Consider the following 27,878-nt stretch of genomic DNA (forward strand, 5'->3'; position numbering starts at 1 on the left):
TGTTGATGTTTTCAGCCTTATTAATTAAGCCCATTTCTCTTTCTGCTTTTTTCAAGGACATATTCAGCAACTTCTTGCCCAAGAGGCTTTGTGTTGCTAGTCCCTTGGCTGAGAAGGCTAGCACAGCACAGCGTGGCTCCAAATAATGCAGTGCCAAGACAGAACCATTAGATCCAGGTATAAACTATCAATTAATATAAAATATGGATCAGTGACAGGACTCCTAGGCTCTGGTCAGCCCTGCCCATGCTCTCCAGCTCTCATGTTGCTATGCTAACTCTAATGATATGTTTGATTTGCAAGGATGTGGGCAGATGGGATTCAAATGACTGTTGAATTTTTGTTGTGACTCTCCCCTTTTCCTTGAAATATTCCAACAGCCTTAAAAGACACAGAAAATGCACCAAGATAAAAATAATGAAAAAAAAAAGCCAAAGGGATATGAACCTAAATAGAAACCAGAAATGAGGGTTAAAAAGATCTGTGCTGCACGTGCAAACAGGCTGAAAAATCATGCGCTGTAACCTCTCCTATGAACAGTATAGAAGAGAAACTAGGTCAATTATAAATTTTCTTAATTTCTAACATAAATAAATCGAGTCGTGTTTCAATTCATACTTGCTCCTAATAAAGAAAAGATCAGGAATATCTGCAAATAGATGTTGATGATGATGATGATGATGATGATGATGATGATGATGATGATTTCTCTATCTAATTCTTGTAGTGACGTTTAATCTCCTTTCTGATAATATAGAGAATGCCAACTCTGTGATGCAATTTTGTGGTAATGATGTGAGGATGGAAAGTGGAGGTTGTGAGTGACAATTTAAAGATACATTCATATATACCTTTAAGATAATCACATGCATTTTTTTCTTTCAGTCACTTCAATATATATATATATATATATATATATATATATATATATATATATATATATATTCCTGTAGCAAATTAGAATTTGCCCTTAGGACAAAGGGAAACAAAGGCAGTAAATATCATTTATTTCTGTCTCACTGGCCAGACATATTTTGGGCATCTGACTCAGCACAGTGCATGTTGGGTGTCCAGACTCTTGTTCAGGTTAGGGAGACATTCATTGCAACAACCATTCTGGCTAGTTATTCAGTGATCTGGGCAGGAGTGGGTCTGAGAAGGTGGAAGCGTTGAACTTCCTTGTGACTGGGGCATCTCTCAGTGGTCAGATTCTCTATTTTACATCCCCTGAAGAGGCCCCTTCTTGGAATTTAATGTCAACCTTAAGCAAAAGTACTCAGCTTTGTCAGCGCCCTCTCATAGTTAATTTCTCACTAAAATTTTCATCGGTCCCAGCAGTCCTCCTCCTCTGATAAAGTGCTGAGAGGGACTGCCGTGATGATCTCTCTTGATTGCTTAGTTACTAAATTCATTCTATGTTGGAGGCTTGTGACTGTTAAGGAATACCAGGTAAAGACGCAGGTGTATGTCTGACTCTACGAAGCTCTGAATCAGGTGGAAAAGGTAAGCAGAGACCCAAAAGGATGCTGTGTAAAGTAGAATTTAATCCCTGAAGAAAAAGCATGGGGGCTCAGGTACAAGTAATGCAACGGAATTTTGGAAAAGGCTTTTTTTTTTTAAGTCATTTTTATGGAGAGCTGTAGCATTTGCATACATTTAAATAATTCGGCAAGTAGTCAGATTTTGGCAATGAAACGAATTAATAGGAGAGGCAGTGACCTGAGAAGGAAAAGCTGGAGGTGACAGAACAGAGGTGGATAGGAAGAGCATATGAGGTAGGAAGTCACAGAGGAAGAGCATATGAGGTAGGAAGTCACAGAGGAAGAGCATATGAGGTAGGAAGTCACAGAGGAAGAGCACATGAGGTAGGAAGTCACAGAGGTACGCTGAGCAGCGAAGGTGGCTGAGCTTGTGTGAAGAGTAACAGCCTGGAACACTGCCCAAATGCATAACTTAAACACTTGGGATTTGATAGTCTAAAAATGAGCTAAAGAGCACATACAGACCATTGGGGGAAAATATATATTACTTTGTAAGAGTGAAGTTGAGGTGCTAGAGACCTCTCTCTAGCTCAGTGGGAAGAATACTTCCTGCTCTTGCAGAGGACCCAGGTTCTAGCCCAGCACCCGGATCAAGAGGCTCACACCCATCTCTAACTTGAACCTATCAGATCCAATTTCCTCTTCTGGACTCTGTGGCCACTCGTGTTCATGGGCACATAGCAACACACAGACACACACAGATACACATATTTTAAAAATAAAATGAAGTGCTTTTAACATAAAATGATTAAAAGTTAGTCATCATAGTAATAACAATATAATATTGTGATGTTATATGCTGTGATGAGATTTGTAATGAAGCCAAGAATGCCCAGGTTAATATTTCCAGTGTCCCCTACTTATGGTTGGCACAGCTCCCGAAGTGCCTAAGGACACTATGACATATCATCATAGTATTTGCACACTAGGGGTAATTCAGGAGGGTTTACTGAAGAAATAATAAACTTGACTGTTAGGATTAAGGTGACCAGGGCATGAGAGGCCCTAAGAACAGCCCTGGCCATGGCTAAGTGCTGGAGAGCTGTGGCTAGAACTGGAGACGGAGACCAGAAGGAAACTGGCTTTTATGGGACAAAGTCTAGAGTGTCAACCTGGAAGCTGGGATTACAGCCGCTCAAGCCATCCCCCAAACCCCTGATTGGTCCTGCCTTATCTTTCTGGAATCACCCACCATGCAAACGCCTTTTACCAGGGCAGGAGCTCCCTCCTGAAGTCCCTATAGCTCAGCTTGTTGGAGCACAGGGCAAGGCGGGGGAATAACTTTGAAAGGGAGAACAGGCTAAACCTGGCTCAGACAGGAAAGGACATACTTAGTCAGCGCATGGGGTCTTGGGAGGTCCCACCTCATTCACCTTTGATGAACAGGCCTTTGTGGGGTGAGTTTAGGATGCCTCAGCAGAGTTTACAGGGCAAAGCTGCCCAATACAAAATACAGTAGGCTTTCTACAGTTCTGCGCGGACTTCACTTCCTTCATCCCAAGCTGTCTGCTCAGGCTTGGGGACAGGTCTCCGCACAGTTGAAAATGGACCAGATGCCGGCAGTAATTCCTGAGGTGATTCTTGTTGAGACTTCTTCTTAAAGCTCTTTGCTCCTTTCACTCAAATATGTCATTTACACCTCAAAACCCTTCAGAGACCGCACGCAGCAAGCTGCTGAAAGTAAAACCCACCCACCTTTAATTACCAGGCAAGCTGTAAATCAGCCACCTGCAAGAGAAATATGTTCAGATGCTTGTTTCCGATTGCTGCAATAGGCTGGATACAAGCAAGGTTATTTAATATTACAGATACGCTCTTCTTTTTAGGAGAGCAAAGGAGATGGAAGAGGATTGTCACGCCTTTTAGACCCCGTCACTCACCTCCAAAGCTTCTAGTCAGGTTCCAACAAAGGAATTAGACAGTTTTAAAAGTAAAAAAAACAAAAACAAAAACAAAACAAAACAAAACAACAACAACAACAAACATGACCTCAGATAAAAACAACTACTCAGGATTAGATACCAGTGAACTAAGGGTGACTTCTCAATCATAGACTTTTTTTTGTTTGAGAACTGTCCTATTGTTGTGGGATCTGGTGAAAATCTGACACCCAGGACCCGCCAGGTTTTCTTAACAAGAGCGACTATACTGACTGGAACAGCAAACTGACAGGCTAAGGACACAGCACAGACCTGGGAACTGATACTATGACCCCGGCTCTTCTGGATGAGCAGGTTTTAAGTTAAAAAACCATAAACAATGTGTGTAAGATAGCATCATAAGATCAAAAACCAAAAAGCAGCCAGGCCATTTAAGATTACACAAGAGGGAAGAATAGCAGGCTGCCTTTCTAATAGTAGGTTTCACAGTCAGGGGTTTTGCAGTTAGAATGTGGAAAGAATAAGAAAAAGAAGAAAAAGAAAAAGACACATCTGTGCCTTTGGCTTAACCTTAAATGGTGTTCAAGTATCAGCAAATGGGCGACTGGCTTAAGACCATGGTCCTCACCCCAAACTTCATCATCCTTTCAAGACAATTATCTTCAAAATAAAATTTCCAGCTTCCTGGGCTAACTGGACATGAATATAACCATGTTGATTCATATTCATTCTGCTACCAGAGTCCTTGTGAGGCCCTGCAGTTAGTACCCTGTCCATGTGGGCTGTGTATAAGAGAGTAGGGCACAGGGAAAGAAGCATCAGGATTAACATATGAAAAAAGACAGTCTGCAGAGAAAGGCTGGGAAACCTGTTCCCACCAGTGTGTCTGGGAACAAAACAGAGCATGCTCCAAAATAGTTCCAAGATGTCTGAACGTGGGAGAAGATGTGCCACATGTGAATGCCCCGTAAAGGGTCATGGTGCCAGGAGAGAACAGGGTATTACAGTTTGGGACCTCTCCAGCTCATGACGCCACTTTCCAGCCTAGGAGTGTACTGCCCTACCTTAATAAGCTGTCTTTATTTCTGCCAATACTGTGTGTCCCTGTTCCAATTCTTTCTTGTTGGATGCCAGAACCGAGAAACCTCAACAGGTGCCCATAGTCCAGACACATTTCCACATTTTTGAGGGCTGCCTAGAAGATGGTGCGGGCTCCAGGATTTGGGAGACCACAGCCTTTATTGTATTCCAAGTCCTAGGGCTTCCTATTTGTACTCACCTCCCCCTTCTCATGAAGTACCGAGGCTCCAGAGAGTCTCTACCTAAAGGTGTACAAAGTACAGGATTCAGAGGGCTTTGAGTATCAGTGTGTTTTTGAATGAAAGAAGCAACAGAACTGTACAGCCTTGGCTTCAGACTTTCTTAAACATTAAGAGGAGGCTGCTCTTTGAAAATATGAAAGACAGTCTTGCTGAATGAGCCAGAGAGCAGTGAAGTACCCCGGGAAAGACTACAGAAATATGTATAAAAATACTAAAGGACGAAATGTATAATCCAAAGTCCAAAAATAATGTTAAAAAGGGCCAAAATATCTCTTACATTTTCATACCTCTCAACACAGAAAGGATGAACCCCAATAATACCAATGAGAGCTATTGCATTACACCAGGTATATACCGCACAACCTGTCTGTTGTGGTTGTGTTGAGTCTCAAAGAACGGATCATCCCCAGAGTTGAGGAGCACTGACCTAAGGACATCATGTTGGGGCCCTAGAGAACTCTGTGCTCCAGAGATCCTTTGTCTAAGGGGCAGCAGATGTGAAGGGGGATCCTGGAAAGAGGCTGTGTCTGCAACGACTGACTGACTAGTACTGAGACATTGTGGAGAGCCTAGAATGCTGCAAGTCCAGAGGCTAATTACCACATCTTGGGCCAGTTTTAGTCTCCTCTATTAATACCTGTCACTGTATCAGAAATAACATCCAATGACTCATTGATTAAAAAAGCCCTTTTGAGATCTATTAACTTAGCTTATACCCAACCAAAGTTTAAGACTGTCACCAGGTACCGTCTAATGACTATAGAAAGGCTTTCCTGTCTTTCTGTAACTGAAGAAGCCTGACAAGGTTTAAGTAACTCGATTTTGAGATGAGCAGGCCAGAATTTTGTGAAATCCTACTGTTACAAAATGTCATGGCCGCCCCTCCTTACCAGGAACTCCCTACCAGGAATCTAGGGTCACTCCTCCCTACCAGGAAAACTCACAAATGTTAACGACCCCAGCCACCTGTCATGGTGGGAAGTCCCAAGTCCAAAATGTAAGGTGGCACTCACCTGTTCTGAATTTACCAATCAATTTAAAGGTCTACTATGTTCTGCCATTCCTGAAGTGTGTAACTGCTGCTGCTTAAGCTGTCGGGTTGTGAATGTACAAAAACCCACCAAATTTGCTGTTCCGGGTCACCTCTCCCCAGAGTGTAGGTCAACCTCAGAGTTCTGCATCAATAAAGCCACTTTCTTTTGCGTCGAGCCGGTCTCCATGTCTCTCAGTTGGGACCTCCAGGTAGTAGGATCCTTCTGCGGGTCTTACATAACCCAACGTATTTTAAACTTACCTTGGTTTGTGACTTTCTTTGTTCTGTAAACTATAAAACTTCATAAAACTAAAGTATTTGAGGAGACCTAAACATATGTTCTGGGACATGGTTACTCATACATGATCTAGAATAATTGGCATCTTTTATTCCATTGAGATCCAAGATATTTCTGTTAAAGACTGTGTCTTTAACAGACATCAGTGGCAATAGATAGGTAAATGGACAGTGGAGGACACACAAAGCGGGAGAACTGCCTGGAACTATCTATCGTGGGAGCTGCAGAAATGGAAGAGAAAATGTCGGGACTATGTGCATTGTCTATGGTCAATACAGTTAAGCTTAGCTGACACAGCAGGGCACCACTGGTCAAAGTACAAAAGACTGGCTGTTGTGGTAGCATACACCCATGATCTGAGCACCAGGGAGACTCAGATAGAATCTATGTAAGGTTGAGGCCAGTCTAGGCTATTCAGGGAGATCCTGTCTGAAAAATAAAAAGCAGATTAGGTTATATTAGAAAATGGGAGAGACCACTGTTTGTTTTCTGTGGAGCAGATTCTGAGAGAAGTTTCTAAGCAGGAAGCTTGTTGGGAGAGTCCCTCAGTGAGAGGATTATTCTTGTGAAGGAACACAGCACCAAAGATAAATTAGAAAGAAAAGAGATACCAGAGGGCTCTCTTCCAGAAGACCTCCATGTGGAACGCTGGAGCTGATGGGTCAAGCGCAGGCTAAGGATGCTCTTGGTGGGGAGCATGACCTTGGGGAAGAACATGCCTGTGGTAGATGTGATTCTGGCCGGGGGACTTGCTTATGAGATGTTAATAGGCAGAACTCCTGAAGCTGGGAGAGTGAGTGCTCCACTCTGCAGGAAGGGATGAGATGGTACACTGTGGCCTCAGCTGTCAGAGCAAGGTCTAGCATTGCTACATCAGGCCAGCTGGGGCAAGAGAGGACATAATTTCAATGGAGGAGTGGGGCGTTATGCTGTGCCAACAAAGTCTTGCAAGTCCTGAGGATGATAAAGATGCCCTTGTCTCTGCTTGCCACTTTGTTTTGAGAGTTGGGAAGTTATCTACAGTAACTTAAGCTTTAGGCCCTCTGAGTCTTACAGAGTTGCAGTTAGATAAGGTAAGGGGGGATGTATACAAAGAGCCTTGTGACCTGGGATGCATTTGTGAAAAATAGCTATGTAAACACAACTGAATTGTAGGAGACTCAGGAAGGTAGTATTCTTCATTGTCGATGGGGTTAGCTGGGATGGTGAACACCAGCCAGTCTCAGGACCTCGCAGAGATCAGAATTATGGGATAGGCATTATTGCCAGGATCTGATACTGAACAGAATAAGCCCTAGCAGAGTTCAGGATCAGAGACTTGGGAACTCCTCCCCAGAGTCCAGTCTGACCATGATTCAGAAGCCTATAAGGACATCAAAAAGATGGTGACCCAACACTTCCTATCTGGACTATGCCCATCCATGCAAGAAGGCAGAATGGGGTACCATTTGAACAAACATGCAGTCATAATGCATGTCAGATTTTCATCTACAGTTTAAGTGAAATTATCATATGTATTGCTACTTATAACAACAAGAAATGAAAGTTAATTTTGTATAACCGTCTTCCTCGAGTTTCTTCTAGAGTAGGTGTGATCAAATGAAGCTACCTTCTTTTAAGAGGGAACTTCAAAGGTATCTGTCTAGTGTGCAGCCTGCTAGCTGTCTGTTTGTCTCCCCTGTAGGAGGGCTGGGTATGGAGCTCATTATCAGAAGATCCCTTAGGAATTTCTGTTTCTTACTGCAGACCAAAGGCCACTGAGATTTTCCAACAGGGACTTAATGACAAAAATCATCATTAGGTGAGGAATGACTTCTAAATTATGGCAGAGGCAAAATCCTCAGCGCCCAGCATCCTCCCCGGTCAGATCTAGCTGAGCATGTACACTAGCAAGAAGTCTTTTCCTTGTCTCTCTCCTCACTCCTGCTGAATTCTGACCTAAGAGGCCAGCACTGTGTGGCTGTCTGTGCTTGAACCCTCTGCAGATTTGACTTAAGGCTCTGCCCCATATGCCTTACATGGAACATGATGCTGGCATTGGCAGAGCTCCCCTCTCTCAGAGAAGTAGGAACTATTTGTGCTGCTAGATTCAGCAGAGTCTCTGCTAGAGCCTGCATCTGGAGCCAGATGTTGGAAACCACTAGCCGCCATGACTCACATGAAAATTCCCAGGCTGCTGTGTGGCTGGGAAAACAAAAACAAAAACAAACAAGAAAAAACCGAATGCTGGAGAATTCTCCTCAGCCCTCCTCCCTTACCTTTCTTGCTTCTGCTGCCTGATCAAGGGAAGGTGGTGATGGCAGACAGAGCAGCGGACCTGATTGAAAACCCTTTTCTAGTTTTGGCAGGTCTGAGAGTCTCTCTTCTGATTGGTTTTTATTATTCACTTCATTTTCATACACACCCACTCAGCCAATCAGGGCCCTACTGAGCTTTTGAAGATCCGGGTTTCACCAGTCCAGTTTTTACTAAACTCCTGGCTCTGGTCAGGGACCCCTGCAAGAAGAAAGATTCACGGGTGTTGGAGGTTGGCCTGGTTGCTGCCTTAATGAGCAGACTCATATACTCCAAAATGTTTATAACATTGCCTTAAAAAATGTAATCCTGTTTGACCAATAAAAATCCTGTTTGACCAACACACCCAGGCAGGACAAATGGCATAGGTGTGGTTAAGATTTACAGTCTACTGTGGCAGGACTAGGGCTTGCCCATACCCACTGTGGCACCCCAGTGAGTAGGTGCCTGGATGTTTGGGGCACCAGCTTCTTTACCTAAAAGCTGACCTGAAGTAGATTCTTCTAGCTTTTCTCACAAATTCACTAATTCACAGTGGTGGAGGTGGTGGGGTGGGGTGGGGGATGGTTGGGGTGGGGTTTTCACTTCTGTAATAAAGGAACTCTTCACTTGAATAGTAGGAGTTCTGCCCACCAGTGGGGTGCTTCCACAAAGTCACTGAAGGTTCCCTGAGAAGGAGCAGCTGCAGTTGTGTGCGACTTCCTGTAGAGAAGTGGAGGGTATGGAGGTTTGAATGTGAAGGGCTGCCACAGACTCATGCTTAAATGCTTGTTCAAAGATTGGTCAACTGTTTGAGAATGGATTAGGATGGAGCTGTTGGCTTGTTAAGAGAAGTGTGTCACTGGGTATGGGCCCTCAGGTTTTCAAAGCCCACACCATTGGTGCTCTCAGTCAGTGCTCCCCAGCCCTCTTTCCTTGCCTGGTGGTTTTTTTTGTCTAAAAATGTAAACTCTCAGCTATTCCTCCAGAGCTATGTCAGCTTGGCTGCTGCCGTGTTCCCTGCTGTGACAGAAATGGAATTCAAATCCACTACCTTCTGAAGCCAAGGGCCTCAAATCAAATGTTTGCTTTTATAACTTGCCTAGCTCACGGTGTCTGCTCACAGCAACATAAAAGTGGGCAAGAGTCTGAGAGACTCCACCCAGCAGGGGATTGGGACAGATACAGGGGCTCAAAGCTGGACTCCAGGTGGAGCTCTAAGAGTTGTATGAAAGAGTAGGGCCATGGAAGGACCCAGAGGGGACAGGAGCAATGCAGGGAGACCATCAAGGCTGACAGGGATCTAAACACAGGGGGAGGCCTGCAGGAACTGATGCACTGACCAAGGACAATGAACGCAGAGAAATTAGATCCCCTGTTCAGATGGAGGAAAGTTCTGCTGAACCTCTGACATGCATTCTGGTGCCCATGATTTGAACTGCCCCATGGCAGTGCAGTCTTTTGGGCACACAGAGGAAGAAGATGCAGGCTATTCTGATGAGACCTTGATAAACTCTGGCCAGACAGTGGTGGAAGAGGCCTTGGGGAGGGGAATGGGGCAGAATGGGGTAGGAGGGTGGGAACGGGAAGGTAAGATGGAGGGGATAGCAATCTGGGTGTAATGTGAATAAATTATAAAAAAATTAAAAATCAGTTTTAAAAAGGTGAGCAAGACAGAAGGGGATGAAAAATGATTCTATAAAAATACAGGAGCATAGCAACATGAGTGTAACATGTGTGTGACATGTGTGACTATAACAATACTGGAGTCTGTGAGCCTTGAAATTCTACTGGCAGCTGGTAATGCTGGTTAGAATGACTAATGGTGTATGCACTTGTTGGACATTGTTGTCTCTGAATCAAGACATTCCATGCTGCAGGGAGGCTCATTAGGACAGGAAGTAGGGCTGAAGAGATGGCGAGGTGGTTAAAAACATGTGAGGGTCCTCCAGAGGACCTGAGTTCAATTTCTAGACCCATGTGAGGTGGCTCACAACTGCCTATAAGTTCAGCTCTGGGGGCATCTGACCCCCTCTTCTGGCCTGTGCCATCACCCAGACATGTGGCATGAACTTAAAACACACGCATGCACGCACGCACACAAGCACACACATTAAAAGATGTAGGAAATAAAGAAAACTTAATAAACTCAAGAAGTAAACAACTTACAAGTCTCATGAAGTTCCTGAAACTTACAAAGGTTCGGTAGCTTACCTCCTCCACCACCACCATATAAACACTCTTGAAGATTATGGAAGCTGTAAGGATTGATGAGGAGAGGAAACATTCAAATCTTCCTAACACTGCTTATGAGTCACCCAATGCTCCTATAAGTTACTCCTCACCCATATTCCTGTAACTCTAATGAAGTTGTTGACTTACCAAGTTGGACTTCGGTAGAATTATTTCACTGGTCTGTCTTAAGTTCCTTATCTATAACAAACTGACATTTGTTTACATCTTGTCACAGGCACACAACACACATCTCCCAAGACCTATCTCTGCGGTTGATGCTAGGGTTAACAACCGAATGTTTGAAATGGATGAGAACAATCAATTATAGTAGGAATATAATAATCCTTCTTGGCCTTCTTTCTTTTAAAAATGAGCATCGTAAGGCAAAGAAAAAATAGTCCAGGAAAGCAGTAACTGACTTTTCAGAGGAAGATTTTTTTTTACATAAAAGTATTTTTAGGTGCTTAAACAAAACTTTGTAAGAACTTTAATCACCCGAGCCTGTATCATTTGTGAAGATGCATATGCTGATGCATATATTCATATACATCCCTACACACACACATATATACATATATATTTGTGTATGCATACATATACCCGTTATCCTAGCACACTTTCCCTGCTTTGCAGGCATACTCACACACTGACAGCAATAGTATCGACATCTGTCATTTTTTCACATCAAGAGCAATATAGAACATTGATGTAAAAAGAAAATGAAGCTTTCAATAAGTTCTGGGTAAAGACTAGATGCCAAATAACTGTATTTCTAAAATTGGAAATACAGTGCCTCTTCAAAATGTTGGAAGGATCACTCACTCGTAAATATAGGGATGCAGCTGGCACGAGGAGATGGATTTTCTCACCAAGGAGCTCCTTTCAAAAATGTGCCTGTTAGTCACCGTGCTAATATAGCTTCCCGCATCCTACCTGGTTCCCTGGATAGATCCACTCTTGGGATATAAATTGGAACTTTAAAAAGACAGCTATTCACAGTGTTTGTACAGAGGACTCCGAAATTGGAATTTACTTTTGGGGACTAATGAAGATTGTATTTAGACTATTTGGAAATTTGGGTTCTTCCCTGTCTTTATCTTCATAGAGTAATGATCTGTGAGCTTTGGACTTCAAGGATTTCATGCAACAAAAATACCTTTTAGGAAATTGTCTGTGTGTTTGGTGGTATTATATTTGGTTTTTTTTCCCTTTGCCAATTTGTGCAGTGTTTGTTCTGCGCTTCTTTAGATTTAATGGCAGGACAAAAAGTGGAAGCTACATCCCACAATGATGGTGTTTTCTTTATAAAAATTCACAGACAGCATGAGGTTTAGAGAGAAAGTAAAGGATACAGGAGAAATGGTAGCAGAGGTAGAGTGACTCAGAGAAGACGAAGGGAAAATGGGGACTCTTATGTGACCAATTTTCCTCAAAGTCCTGGATTATAGCAGATAGTAGAAAGACAAGTGTCCTGAAGCATCCTACTGAGGATTCAAGACCCCAGACATGAGTGCTATGTCATCTCTAGGCAGGTGCCCCATAGCTGACACTATTCAAATGTTTGGGAAAATAGAGATAATGGACAGTTTGAGTGTAAGCCAAGTGTGCCCTGAACAGAACACCAGGGCGCTCGTCACCTCACCAGGGCGCCTACTGCTAGGCAGCATGGTATAGCCTTGAGGATTATGACAAACACATTTTGCAGTATAACTGTGATGAGGGACCAAGCAGAAACTGGGCTAGCATCTACAGAGTAGAAAGGCACATGTTCACATTGCTCTTAATGCTGTTCTGTACACTTGAATTTGCCTGAGCGGGAGTCATGACTTCCTTGGTCTGACAACTAACATTTCTTGGAGAAGCTGGTGATTCTTGCTGTCTGTCTGAGGATGCTCCAGGAAAGGTTTCTAACCCTCCACACTTGAAGAGGAATTCCCCAGATGTATCCAAGAAAGCTGGGGAGTTCCATGAGCTCTGGTGAGTAGATGAGGCAGTGCCTTCCCTTCCTGTGTTTGCCTCAGCTAGAACAGAGGGTATCATAAAGGCCCAACTAGCACCACCTGAGGCAGGAAGCATAGGCAATGGGTAGGTAGCATCTCTGCGGAAAACGTGTGTATTTCAGTCCAGATTACCTATCTGTCATCTCTCCATCTGTCCGTCTGTCTATTGTCTTCCTAATTTTGCTTTGTATTGTGTGCTATGATGATCTCCTGTTATATCCATTTTCCAGCAAACTTTTTTCTTCTTTTCAATAAAAAAGTTAGAAAGACATTTCACATAAGGAAATATTACATAGTGAGATTTTCCAGACCCAGACCCAAAATCTAGTCATCTTAATGAACTTTTGCACTGGTACAGAAGCCCCCACTGGGTTTTACACTTTTCCTAGCAATTATATTTACATGCACTTACTGACTACAAAAAATTAAAAGTTAATTGCAGTGTTAAAATAAGAAAAAACAATTAGCCTTATACCTTTTTTATGTGTCCATCATCTGAATTTCATATTTCTCCATTACCTAATATTTAATTTTTCTTTTTATTTATACATGTTAAATTGTACCCTATGTACATTATATTGCCTATATATTACATATACAATTATAGGTGTAGGTAATATAGGCTAGCATCTGCTTATGTGGGTTTTTCTTTCTGAGATTGAATGACCTCACATTCTAAGTTCATCTATTTTCCTTCAAATTAGATGATCTCAGTTTTTAAAGACCTGAATAGTATTCCAATAGTATTCCATTGTTATATACATGATGGATTATCCATTTATTTTTTCATGGCCAGTGAGGTTTATACCATTTTCTTGCTATAGTGAAGAAAGCAGCAGTAAACACGGAGTGCAAATATCTCTGTGTTAGGGTATAGAATTCTCTGGGCATATATTCAGGAGTGAAATAACCAAGTGGTAGTTCTAGTTTAAATTTTTTGAGGAAAAAATTGATACCTACTGGTATCTATCTCCAAATTGATATCTATTAGTATTAATTTGCATACAAAATGATCAGCAAGGGTTCCTCTTCTTTCTGCACACCCTCTCCAATATTTGCTTTCAGATTTCTTAATGGTAACTCTGCAGAGTGAGCTGAGGTGGTATTGCAAACTATTTTTATTTTATTTATATTTTGCCATCTTGACTTATTTCTCTTTTTGCCATTTCTTATCAAAGTCTTTTTGCATAGTATATTCTGATTATGTTTTCCCATCCCTAACTCCCCTCCCCAGATCTTCCCCACTTCTCTACCTACCCAAATTTATTCTCTCTCTCTCTCTCTCTCTCTCTCTCTCTCTCTCTCTCTCTCTCTCTCTGTTTCTTAAAAATAGTGAGTTATTTGAAAATTCCCTGGTGCCATAGTATTTCTCAGTCTCTTGAGAGATTATGGATTTGCATCCAGCATTTGTGGCACCAGCTTTTCCACTGAGAATTAATGGGTGAAATGGGAACCAAGGCTCTGTCAAAATTCTCACTCATTTTCAAATGAGAAATTCAAACTAAAACTAGTCTTTAATAAGCCACAGATAGAACAATAGAATATGACCCTTTTTAAATTAACAAAGGAATGTGTTTAAGAGAATCACAAGCTCGAATAACAAGTTTACAATTCAGTAGTTATGAAACATCTCAAACCGTTATCTATTTTATCTTATTCCTTTTGTGTCTCCAATATTTATTTGTCTTAATAAGTAAAATCTGATGAGATGACAACATACCTAAGATAAATGTAACAATAAAAGCTTGAAAATTATATGTGAGAGACTTTTGAAGTCCTTAATAATGTGCCTCTGTGAGAAATTACAAGTCAAATACTTTAAAGGAGTAATATTATTTCCAGAAATGTTCATATGGTGCCAAGAAACACTACACATCCCCCACATCCTCTCAACTACTTATAAGACAGAGTTAAGGTTTTCATACTCTTGAGGGTTATCTCAGTGGCACAGAAGGCAGCTGAAAGCCATATGCCAATAATGCACTTTGATGTGATGATAGCATTTATTCTTTCATTTATCACTTGCCCAGTATTGATGAGTGCCTAATCTAGTCCACCATGGTTGTCCTGAATTTGTTGAGAAATAACCACACAACACAGAAACTCTCAAGAAACAGGTAGCAGCCACACTTTCCCAGAATGACTCTTGAAAGGGAAGCAAAGATGACTAAACTTTTCAAGTAAAGAAAATGTGCAAAGCCACGAATGAATGTATATGAGGCAGAATCCAGAGAGACACTCCAACTGTGGTATCCAGCACATCTAAGATGGCCCCCCAATGCGCCTCAGCAATGTTCATGGCCTTGTGAAATATCATTGAACAGGGAGGCAAGGTTAGTTTATGTCACTTATAGAATACTATAGAAGTGGGGAGGCCTGATGGCACTCAGAGAAAAAATAAGCAGACTACCAAGATGAGACTTGATGGCCTATGACCATATAGTGGGGGTGGAGGTCCTCCTCAGTCTTAGACCTAGGGGAGGGGAATAGGGTGAAAGCAGGAGGGAGAGAGGAATGGGAGGATTCAAATGATGGGATAACAATTGAGTTGTAATCTGAATAAATTAATAAAAATTAAAATTAAAAAAAAAGAATTCTGTAGAAGTGCTGTTGTGTTACTGCCAATCCGCATTACAGAGGAAGACATCATCTCTTCACTTGGGTCTTATGGATTACTTACTGTAAGAGAAGCCAGTACCTGCATGATAGGTATGAGGAGACTGTGAAGAAGCCCACAAGGAGAAATTAAGATTTCTTATCAGCATTCACCAACACCTTGTCAGGCATGAGAGGGATTCAGGTATCTACTTCAAATCAAAGCTTAAACGATTGCAGGCCCAGTTTACACTGACCATAATCTTGAAAAAGATTCGGTCATAATTCCCGCACCATGATACTCCTGTGTGATACGTAAACAATAAAGTACTAAATTCCTGTCATTTTAAGATGCAGTTATAGAATGATTTGTTATTCAAACACAAAGCATTCAGTCTTTCAAGCCCACTAGCAATTCTGTGCCCTTCCTTCCCACTAGTGGACGCCGCAAGCTACTGAAGTAGATTGTGGTGGAAATTTTGATGTTGCTTCCTGATTGTTCTGTATAGACACTGTCTATGGGGGTAGTGTTGTGTACGAGTTGCATCTGAAACAGTGGACTCAAGAAAGTGCCCCTCTCTGGGTGGAGGAGTATGAAACAATTTCTTTCTTTTTTTTTTTTAAAAAAAAGATTTATATATTTATTATGTATCAGTGTTGTGCCTGCATGCCAGAGCCAGAAGGGGACACCTGATGGCATTTTAGATGGAAACAATTTCTTGGAGACAAAAGTTAAGGCAGAGGAAGGGAGGGTACCTTTGTCCATTACCATTAAAACTCTAGAGACATGTGTCTACCAGGAGGATCATTATATGGCTTTGGTGGTGATATTGTACAAGTCTGATCCAAAAGTAACCAAGGGAGCTGAAAAGAAGAAGGAGACTCCTTACAGAACCTTTTCCAGGACCTCTGGCTACTGCCTTCTGGACTGTAGACTTGAACTTCTGTCACATGCTAACTGCACTCAATGTTGGCTCAATTATAATTTATGGATCACCTCTGTTGTCATGGGCTGTTATCATTACCAACTGCCTTGGCCTTATTATGGCACCTGCATTCATCCATCTCACAAAAATGAACAGTCAGACACTAAGTGCCTGTTGAGAAAGCCATTCCCAAGCTGTGCAGGTTAGTGCTGGCCTCTGATTACTCCCAGATGGCATCTCTGGGATGACATTATAATTTGTGTTCTCCATTTAGAGGAATAATTACAAGATACCCCATTATAGCATTTGCATATTTTAACCCCAGTTTGGTTCAACAGTTTCTAACTTTATTGTAAGGCTCAGTTACATTTTTCTTTGTCTTTTACATTCTTGCAAGTATTCTCTCTTCAAAAAATGCAGTTGTGCCTCGTGGCATTTGGCTTTTCTTTAGAATATGTATAAGATCATCAGGAAATGGTTACGTTGATAACTGCTTGGTTTTTAAGCATGAGGATGTGAATTTGAACAGCCAGCACAGCACACAGGGTGATGTGCCTCTGTAACCTAACTGAGAAGATCCTTGGAGTTTCCTGGCCAGTCAGTTTATGAATGAAATCTCACCAGAACTGGGGATATTCAGATGCAGACAGAGAACTTGTCTCACAAAACAAGATGGATGTTGGGTACCAGCTTGACCCAATTTCTGTATTCAATGAGTCAAGCTGCTGTCTACCATTCACCTTATTTTGAGACAAGTGCTCTCACTGAACTGGAATATCACTAAATCTGTTCACACTGGATATCTAGAGTTTCTACTCCCACTGACTAGTGCCTATAGTGCTAGAAGATACTCTGTTTGCCATCGAAAGAGAAAGGTAAACACCAGCCCAGTTACACACCCGTTGGTCTAAAAGGTCTGCAGTGATAATCTGCCTGCAAGATACACTGGTGTAACAGTGGCACAAATGTTGTAGAAAAACCTCACTCCATGAGCTGGGACCCATGCCCAAAACTGCTCAGCTGGCCTAGAACCCAAGAGAAGATAGGCCATGGGTGTCTAGGGGAAAGCCAAATGCTACTGTCTACTAAAGAAATATACTAATAAAATGACTCCTAATGACATTTTTGTTAGTGTCTTGTTTAGCCACCCTAAGAGAAGCTTCTTTCTGCAGTAGGTAGGAACAAATATGGAGAATCACAAATAAACAGTGTGCAGAGAGTGAAAGACTTTGGAACACCCGGCCCAAAATAGGATATCTTCATCAAATCCCTCTTCTTCGACCACAGGGAGCTCCAAAGGAAAGGAGGCAGGCGTACTGTAAGAGCCAGTGGGGATGGAAGATGGCACGGAATCAAGGCCTTGTAGATACAGCAGGACAGATGCACATATTAAGTCACAGAGACTGGACTGTGGCAGCATGCACAGAGCCTGCAGAGTTCTAAGCCAGGTGGAGCCCCAGTGCTGAGAGGGAAAGTAGACACAAGACCCCATTCCTAACCTAGAAGTTATCTCCAGTTGAGAATAGCTCTCAAAGGAAAACTTGTTTTTTTTCCCCAGGGATCTTTTACTGGGCACACAAACCACACATAGAAAAGCAGGCCCTATGTTTAATGGCAGATGGCAACACAAAACAAGCTCTGGTATTTTTGGCAGATTTTTTTTGTCTCAAAGGCTTTGGCTGGGCATTCCCCCTCTACCTCAGGTCTTTCTTTTATATATCATCATTTCTGATTTTGTCTTTTATGAAATTTTGTGTGTGTGTGAGTGTGTGTATTTTTCTTTGACCTTTTCCCTCTTATTTTCTTTTATTCAGGTTTGCTTGTCTTTATCTTATTTTATTTTAAGTATTTTTTTAAAAAAATATGTATTTTTCCCTAATGAAAGAGAGAGAGAGAGAGAGAGAGAGAGAGAGAGAGAGAGAGAGAGAGAGAGAGAGAGAGAGAAAGAAAGGGCATGGATTTAGATGGATGGGGAGCTGGGGGAGGATTTGGGAGGAGTTGGAGGAAAAAAAACAGTAATCAGAATGTATCATATGAAGAAATCTATTTTCAATAAAACAAAATTAATAAAGGGGATGACTAGAGAGCAACGGATGCTCAAGCCTCTGGCTTCTGAAGGAGCAGGAGCAGGAAAGCAGGTCTCTGGCTCCAGTATGGCAGAGATCACTGAAAGACAAGGCCTATAGCTTCTGCAAGACCACAGAACACCCTGGAACCAAAAACTCTGGCCCAGTGGCATCAGAGGTGAATATAGGGCCTGAGATTATGTGTCAGTGTCCCCAATGTTCCTAAAAAACTGGAGCATTGGTTTTAGTGTTTTGTAAGGCCAGTGGTGATGTGAAGTTGGGATCTGAGGTGCCAGTAGTCACCACCCTGACCATGAGTCTATACTGTTGTGGTGCCTGAGGTTGTGTTGGGTCTGTGGCTCTAATCACATATTCCCAGATAGTGTAAAGACTTCGGTGAGTCTTTTTTGCATCCTTTTCTTCAGCAGGTTCATCAATTCCAAGGGTTAGGCAAGTACTTGACTTCATCTGGTTTCCTTGGTGGCTAGTGTGCACCCCTACCTTTGTTCATTTGGCTTGCAGCCAAGGCAAGGCATTTGGCCATCAACATGGAGTCTCTCCAGTTCCTATAGTTCCTTCATTCAGATAGTCCCCCTAAGAAGAATCACAGAAAACAAAATACCCCAATAAGCTGGAGAAAAAAAAAGCCAACAGGGAGGTCAAAACTGAAAGAAAAACTCACTCCAGGAGATGCATAAAAGATGATAAAGAAGCAAAAAAAATTTGACACAGTCAACCGACCAACCAATTCAACTCACTAAGGAATACAAACCTACAAACAAATCTTAAATGACTGGGAAAGAATTCAGGGTTTTACTTTTAAAGGTAATTAATGAATGTACAGAAGATTGGAACAAACAGATGTATGAATGAAGGAAATCTATCTAAAGCATTGACAAAACAGTCTCCAATGTGAATTCAACAGTCAGTAAATTGGAGCCCTAAATTCAAAATATCGAGAAGATGTTTATCAAGGAAATTGAAACATTGAATAGCAATAAAACAGAGATATAGAAAATAGAGATGACCAATCAAATTAAGTCCTCACAGACACAATTATTGACAGGAAAGATCACTCAGAAAAGTGGTTCTCAGCTTTCCTGGTTCTGCAACCCTTTAACACAGTTCCTCATATTGTGGTGACCTTTACCCATAAGATCATTTTGGTGATACTTCATAACTAATTTTGCTACTGTTATGAATCCTAATAAAACTATCTGATATGTGACCCCAAAGGGGTTGCAGCCCACAGGCTGAGAGCCACTGATGTAGAGGAATGAATTCCAAGGGTGGAGGACAAAGTTGAGACAACAATACAAACAGACATATGTAAAGGAAAAATTGAACATGGGTAGTTATTTCTAAGAAGTCTGGGAGACATTCAAAAGGGAATACATTAAAGGATGAGGATTCACCTGAGAATTAGTTATATAGAAGGAGGAAGAGAGGTAAAATTGAATTGAATAGACAGGCTATTTAATGAAATCATTGCAGAAAACTCCCTAATTTTATAAAAAAAGCCATAGGTCTACAACCACAGGATGCATATCGAATTCTCCATAGACATGACCAAAGCAGAAATTCTTCGTGACATATTACAGTAAGGATATCAAAAATAAAAAATCAAAGAACTAATACTAAAATCAGCAAAAGAAAAATACCCACTCAGTTCAAATGCAGGAATATCAAAATTACCCCTAAATTTTACATTAGCATCCATAAAAGCTAGAAGAACAGAGGATGACATAGCTCAGGTTTTGAAAGTAAATGACAATGAACCAAAAATGCTATGTTTCAACATCGATGGAGAAAAAAAGGTATTTCAAACAAACACAAATTCAAGTGATTCACAACAACCAACCCAACCCTGAAGAAAGTCCCTAATGTGGTACTTTATAGGGAGGAAGAAAAAAAATAGTCTCCTTGACCTGAATACATGAAAGAGTATATTCCATGACCACAATAGATAAACTAGTCATAGGAAATAAGTAACCACATCCAAGATAGAAATTCAGCAAGCCTTCTAATCACGTCTTCATGATAAAAGTCCAAGAGATGTTTAGAATACAGTGTGCATACCTCAAAATAATAAAGTCGATATACAACAAACTCTCTGCCAAGATTACATTAACCTGAAACAAACTGATATCATTTCCTCTAAAGTCAGGAATGAGAAACGATGCACAGTCAGTGCTCTCTTATTTGAGACAGTACTAAAAATCTTAGCTATGGAAATTAGGTGGAAAAAAGATATAAAAGGAATTGAAATGGGAAGGAAATAAATAAATTATTTTTATTTGGGAGGGAAAAAGGGATTCTTTACACAAAACATTCCATAGAGTCTACTAAAAAAACTCTTGGGCATAATTAATATGTACAGTAAAGTTATAGGACACAGAGTCAATATTTTAATATAGATGCACATATGTCATTCTTAGAGAAATAAATTAGGAGAAATATGTATAGATAATATACTCAACCAAAGAGAAAAATATCTAGAGTAAAAAGTTGAAGACACTGAAAAAAATTAAAGAACTGGTTGGTGGAATTAATATGGTAAAAGCAGCTAGACTTCAAAAATAATCTAGAGATTTAAGGCAGCAGGTACAAATATTCTAATGTCATATTTCACAAGTTTAGGGGATCCAATTTTAGAATTCAAATGGAATCACAAAAGTCAAGAAACAGCTAAAACAGTCTTGAGGAGCAAGTTCACTAATTGAAACATTATAATACTTGATCTCAAGTTATGACACAGAGCTATAATGATGAACACAGTCTTGTACTGGCAGCACCAACACGTATATGGGTAGGAAAATCAACAGCCTAGACTAGAGGACCAAGAACTAAAATGATGAAACCATGCCCACCTAATTTTTGACAACGGGGACAAAATTGACATTGAAAAGAAAAGCCAGTTCAACAAATGATGTTGACAAAACTAGATGTGTACTTGTAGAAGAGTAAAATTAGATTCATATCTTTCATCTTGTGTAAAGATGTATTCAAAATACATCAAAGATATTCATTTAAATCCTGAAACCTTGAAGCTCCTAGAACAAGAGTTAAAAAATGTTCTTCAAGAACTGGGGTAGGTTCCATTCCATTTCTGAGTGGAATACCAATAGCACTGGAGCTAGCCCCAAGTATCTACAGCCAAGACTACATAAAACAAAACTTTCTACACAGTGAAGGAAACTATCAGAAGAACAAACAGCCCCCAGAATGGGAAAAATATTTTTATTTGCTATACTTCAGATGGGGATAACATCCAGAACTTACAAAGAACTACAGAAATTGAATATCTAGGAAATAAAATCACCAACCAATTAATGGGCTAATGAATTAAATAAATATTTTTACATAAAACATCTAACAACTATTTTTTAATGTGTTCAATATTTCTAGCCACTAGAAAAATTAGATTTAAACCTACTTTGAGATACCACCTCACGCTGGTGATGAGGGCAAGAAATTTGACAAAGCCTATTGGAGAAGATGTGTGGAAAAGAAGGAACCTGTCTTTACTTCTCATGGGTGTGCAAATTGATACAGTCATTCTAGAAATCAATTTGAATAGTCTTCAAAAAATTAAAATTAGAATTGCCATATAACCCAACTATTTTCCTGGGCATGTGCCAATAGAACTATGTGCCTGTCAAGTATGAAAAATAAGATTATAGGCAACAGATATGATATGGAGAAGTTTATTGTAGAAGCATGGGAGAGTAGGAAAGGGGGAGGATGCGCCAGAAAGAGAGAGAGAGAGACAGGGGGAGAGAGAGAGAGAGAGAGAGAGAGAGAGAGAGAGAGAGAGAGAGAGAGAGAGAGAGACAGAGACAGAGACAGAGACAGAGACACAGAGAGACAGAGAGACAGAGAGAGATAGAGAGAGAGACAGAGACAGAGAGACAGAGACAGACAGAGACAGAGAGACAGACAGACAGAGAGAGAGAGACAGACAGACAGAGAGAGACAGAGGCAGAGACAGCAAGAGAGAAAAAGAGGGTAAGAGAACAAGAGAGAGAGACGAGGCGAGTTTGCCTTTTTTATATCCTGGGTAGGGGTACACCTAGTGACAGGCAGGTGATGTTGTCATAGGTAGCTAGACAGCCTTGTGAAGCTGCTTATATGCTAACATTCCGCCCATTTTCTATAATTTTAAAAAATGAGGACATTGGATTGCTTTTCATTTTTCATGCAAGGTAAATTGAAGTATATAAATTTTGGTTCATTGGAAGCAGCTCTTGGCTGACATGCAAGGAGGGAGAGGGGGGGAGGGAGGGAGGGAGAGAGGGGGGAGGGAGGGAGGGAGGGAGGGAGAGAGGGGGGAGGGAGGGAGGGAGGGAAAGAGGGAGAGGGAGACGGAGAAGGATGGACAGGGAGAGGGAGAGCCAGAAAAAAAAGTGTCTAGATTATATGGTGAAGGGGGAGAAAAGCTCTGCCGTGGAAAGTTCAGGGTACAGGGCACAGTGTGCCCCATATGTCCTGCAGCAGATAAGGACTGAGGATACTGGAAGAACCTGGAGCTGTTTTTCCCGGGTCTGAGTCACACCACCCCAGCCTTTTGTTGATAATAAATAGATAAGGAATGAAGAAATCTTTTGTCTTTGACTTCTTCCTGCTGACAGTGCGACAGTGACAGGGGTTATGAGGCTGAAATGTTGGCTAAGTCTGGGAAGAGCAGCTTGTTGTATCTGTTGTCCAGGGTCTGAGAACATCTGTGGCTAGGAGGGACAATGCAGGTCCAGCTGGCATGATATGCGAGGTTGGACCAGCAGTGTTAAATATGTGACACACACCATACATGGTATAGGATTTTTTTGTAGAAGCATGGGGAAAGAAGGAAGGGGGAAGCCCCAGAGGGACAGGAGTGGGGGTGGGGACCAGTGGCAGGTTTGTTCTTTTTATCCTATGCCCCTAGTGGTGGCATCAGGTAATGACATCAGAGATCTCTTAGAAACCTGGCTAACAGATATTTGTACTCCTATATTTATTGATACTTTATTTATTATAGCAAGAAGATACCAACCCAGTTGTTCACTAAGGATGGGCAATGTCAGTCTAGTACATGTATAAAATGGGATCTATTTCAGACTTAAGCAAAATGAAATTACAAATTAACAGAAAAATAGACAGACTTGAAACTTATAATGATAAACAAGGCCACAAAATCTCAGGAAAAAAAAAACCCCAACATGTTCTCTCTTATACTTAAATCCTAGCCATATATATGTGTATACATATATATGTATATACATATGTATACATATGTATATGTGTGTATAAATTATATATGCAGGTACAGTATAATGTGAGAACAAGAAAGGCTAAACGTTAGGTAATGAGACAGGATGAAATCCAGGTAATGGACATAATTAATAAAAAATTATATAAGACTAATTGTCTAGTTTTAATTCAGTCATTGAATTTTCATATTTTTTGTATATAAGTGTAAAACTGTAGCTGATAGTGAGCAACTAAAATGTACCATGGATCTCCACAGCATCAGACTGGCTGTTCTACCTGTGTACTTCATTGAGATGTATAGGCCTTGGGTCTGTAAAACAACATGATGCTCTTCTGCTTGCATGTCATTTACAAAAACATTTTTACTTATTTTAAAAAGCAATATAGAATGTGAATAAAACGACACCTGGCCTCAACTTGTATGAGCTCACATGTAAACATGAACAAATACCTGAGAACACGCAGATATCTAAAAGGCAGAGATGAGATATGTAGACTAAACAATGACATATAGATCTTATACTTATTTAAAATATCAGTTCTGAATCCACAGAGAAAAAAAATTGTTTAATAAATAAGAGCTCCTAATAAGAGTTAATAAATGGTCTAAAATAACATTTGCAAGGCCATGAGTCTTGCTATGTAGTGTGCCACTTGAGAAGCATTACCTCACTGGGATGGCTGTTGTTTGCCCACATTCTGAGCTACTTAGATTGAGTCAGGAGTAAAGCACAATGCCAGGAATTGAAGGCCAGACTCTACTTCAATAAGGACAACCACAATGATGACCTTGTCTGTGGGTAGTTAAAAGTGCATCCTGGGATAGAGTCCCCTTGTGTACTTTCAGCATCTTCTAGGCAACTTTGTTTGTTGTAAGGGACAGGAGCTAAGTGTAGAAGAGCTCAGATCAAAGAAAATTTTAAAATAATTTCATTTTGATTCTATAAATAAGATATAATTAAATCATTTCCCCCTTCCATTTACTTTCTTTAACTTATCTCATGTACCTTAATTCTCTCTAAAGTTTATGTTCTCTATTTCACACACACACACACATACACACACACACACACACACACACACACACACACACACCAACAACAACGACAACAATATTATATATGGTATAATTAAATAATACATATATGATATATAAATAAGTACATTTAAATAAAACATAATAGATATTAAAGCTATAATGGTATCTATATATTTATATACATATTATATGGAAGATACAACATAAATATATTTATATTAAAGATGTAAATACATATGTTTGTGTGTGTATGTGTATGTGTGTGTGCAACCTGCTCAGCTAATAGAATGTTGCTTGTATGTATATGATTTCAGGACTGACCACTTGGTGTTGGATAATCAACCGTGTGTCCTACTGTTGAGAGTGGGTTTTTCCACTTCAGGATTCTTAGCTGCCTGTAGTTCTTTGTCTAGAGTTGAGGCCCTGTTAGCTTCCCCACCTCCCAAGTTAGCACATCCATTCATGTTATCCGTATTCAGGTCTTGTTTAGGCAGCCATGGTGATGAGACTTCATGAGTGTAGCTCCTCTGGCATTTCTCAGAGACCCAGTCCCATAGAAAGCTTCTGTAGCTCTGGACCTTACTCTCTTTCCATCTCCTCTTCTTCAATGAACACTGAGAAATCTTCCATTTTACTTGTCATGAGCTCAGTATCATTGACTTCATGAAGGTATTGAGCCTCTCTTCCACTTATTTCACTATTTTCCTGTATAGCTTCTTAATGAGTTTCTACTAATTGTCCCCTTCTTCTTCTAGCATTTCTTCCTGCTACAGGAATTCATTTGAATTGTTGCATTGGCAAGTCAACACCATGTGTCTAATTACTCTCTATCTATATTTCTAACTCAAAATTATAAATGTCCAAATGCTAATTCTGAAGAAATGAGCCTTAGTCTCTCATACCATCTTTCTGAAGCACTTCTCAGAAGCCTGATCAGGTGCCAGTCTGTGACTTCTGTGACTTGGATGACATTTCCCATGTGTGCTCATCTGTCACAGTGCCAGATAACATGTATGTAACAATACATAGGTTTTTCTCAACAGGGTTTTTCTGTGTTATCTTCGCTGTCCTGGACTTGCTTTGTAGACCAGCTTTACCTTGATCTCACAGAGATCTGCTTGCCTCTGCCTCCCTAGTGCTGGGATTAAAGGTGTGTGCCACCAATTTCCAAGGCTGTATTGCAACCAGGAATAATTGAAGCGTAGATTTATCGTTAGTATTTGTTTAGGTTTGAAACATGTTTGTATGAATCTCTATTGTTTTTCTACATAGGAAATAAGATCCTCCAACTAAGTAGTTTCAAGAGAATTATCCAGAAGAAAGGCTAGAGTGATGGCTCAGCCATTAAAGGCTAGGCTCACAGCCAAAAATATAAGAGAATTATCCAGAAAAAGAAGTTTGATGCGGGCTTACCCCAACCAACTCAGGAAGTTTCTTGAAAGTGGCACAAGATGTGATGCTAATCATATCCACAAAAGGTCTTCAGAGCTACATATAGATTAGCATTTGACTAAATGACCAGAACCTCACTTGTCCAAACTGACTTACAACACAGGTCCATTTATGTTTCAGTAAATGAGGCCACTGGAAATTGGGTTCTATTTCAAATAAGTTGGCAATTTTTCTATGTATAACTACAGGTATGGACTCCATTAACAGAAATGAGATCAGTAAAGAGTAACCCATAGGCTACTTCTTTGGCATATTAATGATGCTGTGGGTTAAATATGTGTCCCAAAGTTTGCCACAATTCATGTGTTAATAGCATTTAGAAGTGGGGCCTTTGGAGACTGGATTAGATGAGCCCACAAGGTGGGTGCCTACATAATGTCATAAAAGAAGAAAGATTTGATGTAGTCCTTTTGTGTGGCATGTGATGATGCCACCATGATGTGATATCTACCAGGTGATGAGGTCCTCAGCAGGTGCTGGTACATTAATTTCTACCCATGGCGATGCTTGCTTTTCCAATTTGTAATGGAAACACAACTACAATTCATTTTCCTATTATCTTGGCTTTTGAGTGAAAGATTAGTGAGTATGAAAGATAAACAACATAAATTCATAATATAAGACATATATTGTTATAGATAATACACATAGCTCACATTAATGATCAACGAGAGTTAAACATGGTTGCAATTACCAAAGAGTGCTTGTGACTAATATTTTTTTTTCTTAGAAGAGTTATATGTTGTTAACTCATGCAAAGAACATGTTTTACCTGTGATTATATGGCAGATATCACTGGCTCTAAATATACTGAGGTTAATAACAACATGCAAATGATTGCGCTTTCATTGGCTTTGCTTTTAGTGAACCGAGAGAGGGTATACAAAAGAGTGGATAAACCCATCAAGGCCAAAGATAGTCATGGTATGACAAGTTCCCTCAAAACCATCAAATAGAATAGAACGGAGCATAGTTAATGAGAGTGAGCTGTTAGGCTCCTCATTCTGGGATGCGATTTAAAACACTATATGAAGCAGGACAGATCATCCCATGTAAAATATGGGACCTTACTGTTGAGCTCATATCTCTTCCTTAAAGGGAGTACATATGTACATAAGCATCTGCTCCTCACTTTTTACTCCCTTATATCTTTTCTGAACATGTCTAGACTCCAAGTTGTCTGTTAATATTTGTATTTGGCTCCAGCACTGATGGATCTTGCTTGGGTCACAATTTACGACATTCAGAGTTTTACACTCATCTTCTTAAAGGGGAGAAGCTCCCTATCTCCCCAATGCTGGCCATGCATGACTTGGCTTGACGGCTCTCAAGTGGACCACTTTTGCCCAATCAACAATAGCAGTTGTGGAGAAAACCTGAGGTTCAGAGTGGGCTGTTAATCAAAGGGGACCTTTGGTGGCTGCTTTATGTGAAAAGCAGTCTTAGATTCCTGACTGAAACACCTGGAATTGAGTGCTTATTATTTAGCCAACTGCAGTATTAGAGATGAATATGGCATGCATCTTAGTTATTTTTCTGTACATGGCTAAGGCAATTAATTAAAGAAGGATAATTTGGCTTGTGGTACCACTGTGCTAGAATCCATGATCTTTGGAGCAAAGGCTGAGGGCAAAGATATCTTATATCTTGAGCCACAAGCAGGAGGTAGAGAGCAGAGAGGAAAGGATTGTGAAACATCAAAGGACACTCCAATGACCCACATCCTCCAATAAAGCCATATTTCCCAACCCTTCCCAAACAGTTCCAAAACCTGGGAACCAAGTATTCAAATATGAGCCTCTGTCATCTCTACTTATCTACCACAGCATACATCCATATCAAGTGGAGGGGTCCACATAGTACCACCATGTAGACAAAATGTTTCCCTTCCTCACTATGCCAGTACCTCTTTACATATTTTTATCCTGACCCTCCTTTTCCTTTGCCATTTATTTAATAATCAATCA

Source organism: Acomys minous (genome assembly GCF_964271855.1).
Source record: "Acomys minous genome assembly, chromosome: 5".
Classification (NCBI taxonomy): domain Eukaryota; kingdom Metazoa; phylum Chordata; class Mammalia; order Rodentia; family Muridae; genus Acomys; species Acomys minous.